This window comes from Lathyrus oleraceus, chromosome 2 (genome assembly GCF_024323335.1).
Source record: "Lathyrus oleraceus cultivar Zhongwan6 chromosome 2, CAAS_Psat_ZW6_1.0, whole genome shotgun sequence".
Classification (NCBI taxonomy): domain Eukaryota; kingdom Viridiplantae; phylum Streptophyta; class Magnoliopsida; order Fabales; family Fabaceae; genus Lathyrus; species Lathyrus oleraceus.
This window is the reverse complement of record NC_066580.1, coordinates 422,952,754-422,962,824: the sequence shown is the minus strand read 5'-3', so window position 1 is coordinate 422,962,824 and position 10,071 is coordinate 422,952,754.

Genomic DNA, 10,071 nt, shown 5'->3' with positions numbered 1-10,071 from the left:
TGGGAGACGCGCGCGCATGGTAGACCTTGGTCAATAGAGAAAGATGCTGCATTAAAATAAGTCAAAACAAAGCATGGTTAAGATTAGAGCCCAGGAGCCATATCCAAGGGCCAGGAACTCATCCACGTGGGGACGGTGATGGAAACCCCCGTCTTCTCCGGTGAGACTCACTGTTCCGGCCAGAGTTGCAGTTTTTCAAACCTTCATCATAATACACAATCCATATATCATTAGAAAGCTGGGGTGATGTACATCACCCCTGTACCCTAGGTTTTCACTCAAGATCTCTATAGAGAGAGAAATCTGAGATGGAAAATTATGGTGTTCAAACTGAACTTACTCAATTCACAAAATTAAAAGCATAAACCAATTGCCTCTCACATGAGGACTTCAGAGGTACCAACCAATGCAAGAAATGCTCAATATTAAGGGAGATTCTAATCAAAACAGTTTGAATAACAACCTTTGAAGTGCAGCTTTCAATGGCATGATCTGATCCAAATCTTTAGTGCAGCTTGTTCTTGAGGTAGCAAGGAAGCAAGGCTAAGGAATTGAAGTTCAGAGATCAACCAATGAAGTTGAAATTTGAGCTTGAAAATTTGAGAGAAAAATCAAAATTCCTTTGAGTGAAGGTTAGGGATTCAAATGTGCAGAGCTTCAGGCGCCTTTAGGTTGAAGTTTGAAGTGAATGGAGCCTTCTATTTATAGGCAAGGCTGATGCAAGCAAGGAAAAACTCGTGTGCATGTGAAGTTGGGTCCTCCATGCATTGGCCTGTACAGGCGCATGGGAGGCCTAAATGCAATTGCAAATGCAAGCTGAGATGAATGTGAGATGGTTTGGACGTGCATATTTCATTGTATTAGCTTGTGCACAAATATTCAACATGGTTTTCATAAATGATCATAAAACTTCACCTCTTCGAAAATGCCCTTTGCAAAATTGAAACATAGGCATGTGGGTAATGGTTGGAAAGGTCTTGATATAAGGAACAAATGTTATATTGAAAAAAAATCCATTTGGAGTTGGGAAAATATTGAAAACTGGTCATGAAGTTCAAGGTACAAAACATGTATATGGAAATCTTGCCAAAATGGACCAACTTCAAGCCCTTCTGTTTTAATGATGCAAGCCTCAAATGACAAAACCTTAAACATCAAAGTTGTAGATATTTTCAAGAAAATCAATTTGGACTTAAATTTTGCATCATTTGGATTTTTTATGAGAAAGTTACGGTAACTTGAAGTTGGACTTTTTCACATTTCAATGACTTTGGTCCAAAGTGACCTATAATGTTTTGTATTATCACATGTATTTATTTTAGGATTATGAAATTTTGTCCAACATAACAATTGAAGTATACATCTTACAATTTCCAATTCACTTGATCCCACCTCAAAATAATAAAAAATGAGAGAGTTAGGTTCTTGGGAAGTTGACCCAAAATTAGGGTTTCAGTCAAAGTGACCTATAATGTTTTGAAATGAATGATGACCTTCCAAGTTTCAAATGATTTTTTTAATAGCATTAAAGTTGTTCATATGGTTCTTAAGAAAATGTTTTCTCTTGGGGTTATCACCATTTGACAAACACATCAAAAGTTAGGTCTCAGTGGATTTCAAAATAGTCAGATGAATTGACTGATCAACTTCTCAAGTCCAAACTTCAAATCTTGATGAACAAATGATTGAGGACACTCACATGAGCTCATATATGTATAAAATGATGAATGAAATAACTTACCTTGATTCTATTTGATCATGGGTTGAGGTTGCTTCATGAGCAAGGCACAGTCAATGCACAGTTGAATTAGGGTTTCCTTGGGAAACAATCCTCAAGCCCTTTGGTTTATATTGATCAAATTGACAAATTGAGATACTTGGGAGGCATATATGATGATTGAGAGATTTGGGAACCATTGTCATGCTTGCTTTCACTTTCATCTGGCCACTTCAATGGGCATAGGGACCTCCTAGGAGCCTTGGATCACATGACTGCTTGAGCTTCAAAACAAAACAAGTTAGTGAGATACTTTTGTGCTTTTGGTTAGTAAACAAAGAAATAATATAAAATTCAGGCATGCTTGGTGGTCTCAAACCAACTCACACAAGTCCTAACCCAAGGGTTAAGGAGGCAAGATGCTATGATCCTTGAGGCAAATGCAATGTGCAATGATATGATGCCATGAGGGATCTTATGGTCAAAATTGGGGTCTTACATTTGTCAATGAAGAATAAATGTTGGATATCTCGGGGAAGAGCAAATGTTGGGGATCCTCATTTCATTGATCTTGAGGAAGATCAAATGTCTGATATAAAACAAAAAAAAGTTAGATAAATCAAATAAATATTCAGTTATATCATTATTTATAAACACAAACTTTGAATCCAAATAGTTTTCTGCTCTTGCAATCCATTCTAGAAACATTTTCCCAAATCAAATAATTTTTTCTAAGTTTCAAAATTTTCATGTAAAATGTTTCATTATCAGTTTTTAATATTCATAATACTTTTATAGTGAGGGTTTTAGGTTTCACTCGGATCACTAATGACAGTATCTTGAACATTGATACTCATTAAATGGACGACACAAATTTGTTTAAGGACAATGAAGAAACTCAATAAACACGCTTATATTTTACCTCGGTTATTACTCAAAATCGAGGTAAAATATGTTTATTTTAAAATAATAAATATAATAAAATATATTTCATCCCAAACACCACATTCCTCGCGGTTTCTGTAAAAAATCAAGGAGAATTTTTTTAAAATCACATTGTTTACACAGAATATTAATGTAAATTGTTTAAACAAATTTAAATTTTGACAATGGAGTCTTGGAGAACAATAGATATTTTCAAATTTCTGATTAAGTTATATGTTCCTACCAAGAGAAATTTTTTCTGCACTTGCAATCCATCCTAGAGAGATTTCATCAACTTAAGCAAATGTTTTCATTGCAAATGCTTTCACATGAAAGAGAACAAGATAATTATACTTGCATTTTACACAATGTTTATGAATAAATTTCTCAATGTTGTCAACCGAGAAAAATAATAAATTAAGGAATATTTTCTTTGATTGACAACATATGAAGGTTATTCCAAAAATACAACAACAATATATACACCATTATGTTGGAATGGATTGCAAGAGCAGAAAAAAATGTTTTGTTCAAGATAAAAGAATATTGAAGATTTTTTCTATCTTACAATCGATCACAAAGTATGATGAGTAAAAGTTGGAGCGACTACATATAAGTTAGATTTATGGTAACATCTGATTAACGAGTTATTTTATAGTAAAATCTAATAATCTAATCTCTCGATTTCTAATGGGCCTTTCTTTCAGGGTGTGCAACATGGACTACTGGACAGGGTCTTAAATTTGTAACATTAATTTGTAGCTAAAATAGGGCCTCATAAAATATTTATAATATTTATAAAATAGTTAAATATGGCCTCTATTTGTTTTTTCATGATTAAACTATAACTAATCTACACAAGGTCTCCAAAAAATTTGAGACGACTCTGGTTTCAAATATAATCGAAGAAATAAATCATTAGTTAAAATATAAAAAATAAAATAAAAACAAAGACACCATTTTTAAATAAATAAAAACATAAATTGTTGTCGTCATGAATGTAACATTTTTTTTTAATTTTAATAACAATAATTATTAATAATAAAAACCAATTTTATCGTGGTCCATAGTTTGTGGGATTATGGTTATGAATAAAGTGTGATTTTTTTATGGTTTTAATGAAAATTAATATGACCATTTAAATTGGGTGGTAATGAGTTTTAATGACTTTAAATTCTCGATGGTAGAATCAGGTCTATAAATAGTCTTTGGTTCCAAAGTTTTCTCTCATCGTTTTCAGAAATACACCATCCATATTAGTCATTAAGAGCTTTGAAGAATTAAAGACAGTTCAGTCATATCACTACAACAATGACTAAAGATAAATTTCAATTTCGATTTCCGTATATAGTTTATTGATCTTGTTATTCTTTCGTTATCAGGAATTAAGGATCGATATAAATTTTGTTTTAACATTTGGTATCAGAGCTTCCAACTGCCTCTGCCTTGTTTTATATTGGTTCTTCCTTGTGTGCAAAGGTACGCATACGTACCCGGTATGGGTACTGGTATGAAATACGGAATTTTTAGAAAAACCAAAGTACGGGTACGCGAGTATAAATTTATAGTTGCTCCGATATTTCTTAGTAGAAGATGAAGAACTTGGTTGTGCAAGGAGTTTCAATGCAATTGATTAAAATTTAGGGATTGAAAATCCATAAGTTATCCACAATTTCTTTGGTTTTAAAATCCATCGATCTTGCAACGAATCAAATTGACCAAACTCTACATCATCACTTGAAAATCCCATTAAAAAAAACCTAAAACAATATCATATTAGAAGAAAAAAATTGAGTTCACATACACAATATGTACCCATTGGAGTACCACCTTAAAAAAATAAATATGGTGTCGGTACGTACGATACGAGTATCGTACGCGCACTACGCCAAATAAGGGAAAAGAGGGCGCTTATTTTGGCCTATAACAGCGCTTTTAAGCGCCCTCTAAAGTGGCGCTGGCATAGGTAAAGACAGCGCTTTGTTTTCCTGGAGAAAGCGCTGTCTAAAGTGGCCCTTTAAGGGCCACATTCTAGTGCGCTTTCAGAAATAAGCGCCCTCTGGAGTGGTCCATAAAGGGCCACCTTAGAGGGCGCTTTCTGGATAAAGCGCCCTCTAAAGTTGTCAATGTAAAGCCACCTTAGAGGGCGCTTTCTGGACAAAGCGCCCTCTAAAGTTGTCAATGTAAAGCCACCTTAGAGGGTGCTTTCTGGACAAAGCGCCCTCTAAAGTTGTCAATGTAAAGTGTTTAGAGGGCGCTTCCTACAGAAAGCGCCCTCTAAAGTGTTAGTTATTTTAAAAAAATTTGTTTGAAAAACAGTGGGTATTTAATTGGGAACCTGTTCGCATGCTGCAAAAGTGTAAAATTCATATTGATTTCATCCTTTAATCCAATGTTATACACCATTAATCCATTGATATATACAACATGAATCCATTTATATACAACATTAATCCTCCATATATACAACATTAATATATGATTCTTTGATCAACAATATACAACAACATATTCATGATTTAGTAAAACTAGTACAACAACAATATACAACATATATACAACAACAACATACAACAACAACATTCCATACATATATGTACAACAATATACAACCTAGCTATATGATTCTTTGATCAATAATGAATTGACACAATTCATCCTTCATTTCATCCAAATGAGCTCTTGAGTAAGATTTGTATTCGTCAAAGTACTACAATTAAGAGAATAAAACATATTCAAGATTTAGTAACAAATTAGATGAAATATCCGATAATATTAAAATAAACCCTAAGTTATTATTCCATACCATTTTTGGGATGTCTATACGATTCAACGCAATGATATCTCTCATAAATCTCAATACAAAAAATCCGCAATCGACCGAATTGTTTTGCCGAGGACACTACACAGAAAAACAAACAATATATATATAGTTAATTTCTTACAAACACTATTATAAGCAAAAAATAAACACTATTATAATTAAGCAAAAATAAGATACTTAATATATACCTCAACTCTGACCCAGGTAATGTCCTTCCTATTACGATAATTCTTTTTCGATCTAAATTTTAGTATTGCCCTAACAAAATAAAAACGTATATTGAGATCAATCTGACAGACATAATTAAATATACAAATACACACGAATATTTAGGGGAATTTCACTTACGCGTCAACCGTCTTCTTCATACTCGGATATTTACTCCAATCACCCGATAACGAATCGAGATAATACACTATTAGTCTCGAAAGATCCATAGCAACCAACACCCAGTGACCACTGTAAAATAAAACAAAAATTTAGATGAATGAAAATTTTCTACGTAAAAGATATACATAGATTAGAATGAAATTATTAGAAAGAAAATCTAACCCGTTGCCAGAATTAAACGGTAAAAAATACAAACTGGGTGTAGTATTATCGCCGGCCGCCATGAATCTATCGACTAGATCATTCTTTACGGATGTTGGATTTTTCGTTATTAACGTTGTGTTGATACGGGAAGCAGCAATAAAATTGAAACGGTTACACAATTCAGTTCCCCGCATCAATGTGTCATACATATACCTTAAATAGAAACATAATAAACATTAGACTACTCATTGAAATGTGTAAATAAATTGTTCAACTAAGTAAATTATAGATTGATCGGAGTACCATATGTATGTATGAATGACAGCGATGCCCAATTCGTCGTGTTCAAAAAGTTGTTGCATGTCCTCCTTTGCAATTATTTCGGAATGAGCAAATCCGAAAACACCTTCATCAAAATCTACACTACGAATGGCGTCGTGCATAATATCGGACTCTTCCACCATTTTCTCAAGATGCATCATAATTTGAGATTTTGTCCCGGACGTCGTTGGAATATCCTTACCAGCGCTTTTCAACTTTCGATCGGGAACCTAAAAATTCATATAAAATAAATCATGACTTTTTGTGATGCAACAGAATCGTTGCGTATATAATTCAATGGGTATATATATTTGTACCTCTTTTTGAGATGCAACCGACTCGATGCGTCTTGAAATCCCTTTACCAGCTTTATGTGTGGGTCTTGTAGGAGTCTAACATTACCATGTAATAAGGATTGATTAAATATCATAATTGTAGCTGAATTGAAATGTGAATACTAAATATTCATAATCATTTAGAACATATATACCTCGGCATCTGGGAAAATTAGATCTGACGGCCAACCAACAAAGGATCCGACTGCATCTCGCATCAACGTTGTCTCTGAAACAACGTCAGGTAATGGTAGAAGCGCGTCCGTATCTAATACAAGGTCAACCGAAACTTTCATATATCCCACTGGGAGGGGATTATGGTGAAGTAATTCACCCGAAGTATTGTGCACTTTTCCCTTGCCAACTATGCGATAAGTTGGTGACGATAGATACAGCTGACAAGGTGTAATGCCCTAAACCAATAATAAATGTTATTGTTAACGTGTATATGTGTCAAGTAAAAAAGTGCTATTTTAATTTCATAATAACATATATAATTACCTCGGGAAATTTCGGTTGACAATTGATACTAGCTCGGTCACTAGTATCTTTTGCCTCGGAACCGCACCTTTCCTCTCTATACCTTGCATTCTCGTTTTGCAGTTGGAGTACTTGTGCCCTTAACTCCGCCAAGGTCTCCATCACCTCTTTGTTGGTAGGATTTTTTGTTTTTGGTTTTTTATAAAATGACGACGGAGTCACACCAAAACCCTTACCCCTCACACGACCGGAATACTCAGGAACATTTAGTACTCGACTAAGTACGCTCCTGCAATCCTGGACCTCGGTTGAAGGTAAGGTTTGGGATAAAGTCTCCTGAAATATTATTAGAGGAGATTGAAAATGAATTATATGTCTAACAAAATTTTCGATATAATTAAAGAAATAATGTTACATATACTTACACATTCGTCATAAACATTTTGGACCGCTTCATCGACAGCCCCATCCTTCCCAACCCGAGCAGCCTTCCATAATACGTGCTCCGGAAGAGATGTTGCGTCACTTTTCTCCTCGGCTAGCTACACATTGAATTAGATTATAAGATCATCAATTATAACATATTGTGACAATGTATAAGCTCATAGCATTTGAATATACTCACAATTCTTTGTTGTAACCGTGCATATCCCGTACGCCCTTTTTTGTACGGATACGCGGGTTTTGATGCCCTTTTCCGATTTTTGTCGCTTACTTCCTGGATAAAAAAGTTTAAGGCATATTAGAACCAAGTAACTTAACAATTGTATAATACCATAATTAATAGACATTACATGGAATTTTTCGTTTCTTCGTTTGGCGACAAAGTTATTCCATTCATCGGCTGAAATAATCTCGGCATACTTCATTGGCCGTTCTGCTTCAACAAATTTTCCTTCCTCATCCTTGAGAAATTTGTTGGACAAAAAGGATCGAAATCCTCGGAGTCTTTTTCCGGCCAATTGAATACAATATTTTTGCCGGCTTTCATCGATGTGAAAGGATCTCTAAAAAACATACACATGGAGTGTGTTATTATAAGTAATATTATAACAATATATGGTCAACAAATAGTCAACAAAAAAAACATATAACAATATATGGTAAGTACCTGTATCTCGGACCATATTTTTTCTTTGCCAACCTTCAATTCCGGACTTCTCCAATTATCACATGTAATCGGAATATGTTGTCGAACCAGGAAACCAATGTAACTTGCCAACATTGAACCGTTAGGCTCAATTAGTTGATCTTCAGCACTCCAATGTACTTCAAATTTTACACCCTTGTCTCTTGCACGAATGATTGACTTCATAACAGTCAATCCTCGTTTGATTTCTTTTTCAACATTGTTACGTGATCCATTCGCGTCATGGGTATCGTCTTGGTTAGCCATTTTATCTGTAATATAGAAATGATTCAATAAGACCCAAGTAAGACAATGACCATATTCGTGAAGCTACACAAAAAACACATTCATATACCTTCCATTTCTCTCATGTTACAACAATCTAAACTCTTTTTTTTTATCATTATTGAATACAAACTCACACACACCTACTGCATACAAAAGACCAATGCAAACTTATGGTGTTTGGAACATGAACAAACTTGCATCCATAATCATCAAACTTCCAAGCACAAGCTCAAACACACTTCAAATGATATCAGTTTTCAATCAGAAATAAAAAACTCAGTTTGCCCTAAACAACATTAATCAACATAATGCACAAAATGTAAAACTCAGTTTAGAAAATGCCCTAATCAAACACATGAAGAAAGTGAACGGTAACGATGGAGAAGAGAAATACCTTCAAGGTGACGGTAACGATGGAGAAGAAAGTGAACAGTGACGGTGGACGCAGATAACTCAGTGAACGTGAACGCAGCAGCAGAAAAAGGCGACGGCGACGACGACGGTGAGGGAGGGAGAACGAACGGAGGACGAGAGTAATCGCAGTAGAGAGTAATCGCAGTAGAGAGAAAACCCAGTTACGTAAACGAAATAGCTTATAGAGAGGGAAAATAAAGAGACATGCAGTATATGTTATAATTTTAATGTTAACTAAAAGGGACCTTAGAGGGCGCTTTTGTAAAAAAAGCGCCCTCTAAAGGGGGCCTAAGAGGGCGCTTCTGAAAGCGCTCTCTAAGGCTTTCCAAAAGCGCCTTATAAACTGGAAATGTACATGGACTTAGAGAGCGCTTTTTTAAAAGCGCCCTCTAAGGGTAACCTTAGAGGGCGCTTTCATTAAAGCGCCCTCTATTGGTGTCCCTCCATTTCCTCATTATTTTTTTTTTGGCTTCACTTTAGAGGGCGCTTTGTTACAAAAGCGCCCTCTAAAGGGGGCCTAAGAGGGCGCTTCTAAAAGCGCTCTCTAAGGCTTTCCAAAAGCGCCTTATAAACTAGAAACGTACATGGACTTAGAGAGCGCTTTTTTAAAAGCGCCCTCTAAGGTTACCCTTAGAGGGCGCTTTCAATAAAGCGTCCTCTATTGGTGTCCCTCCATTTCCTCATTATTTTTTCGCTTCACTTTAGAGTGCGCTTTGTTACAAAAGCGCCCTCTAAAGTGCGTTGTCTATTCCAGTAGTATGCTCCTTATTTTTTCTCTTCACTTTAGAGTGCGCTTTTGTAATAAAGCGCCCTCTAAGGGGCGCTGTCTATTCCAGTTTTTGGCGTAGTGGCGTTCCAGTACCCGGTACCAATACTTTATCTAAAATGGAGTACCCGTGCTTCACAGGTTCTTCCATATTCTGTATTTTTGTGATTTGTTGTATTTGAATTTCGGAGTGTTATGCTTCAAAACCTTTTTTAGAAATCCATAATTAATTTAATTTTGGAAGATGAATAGTAACCGGAATGAACAGTAACAATATATATATATATATATATATATATAAGAAATTTTCACTCTGCTAGGATTTTAAACCGCAACCTG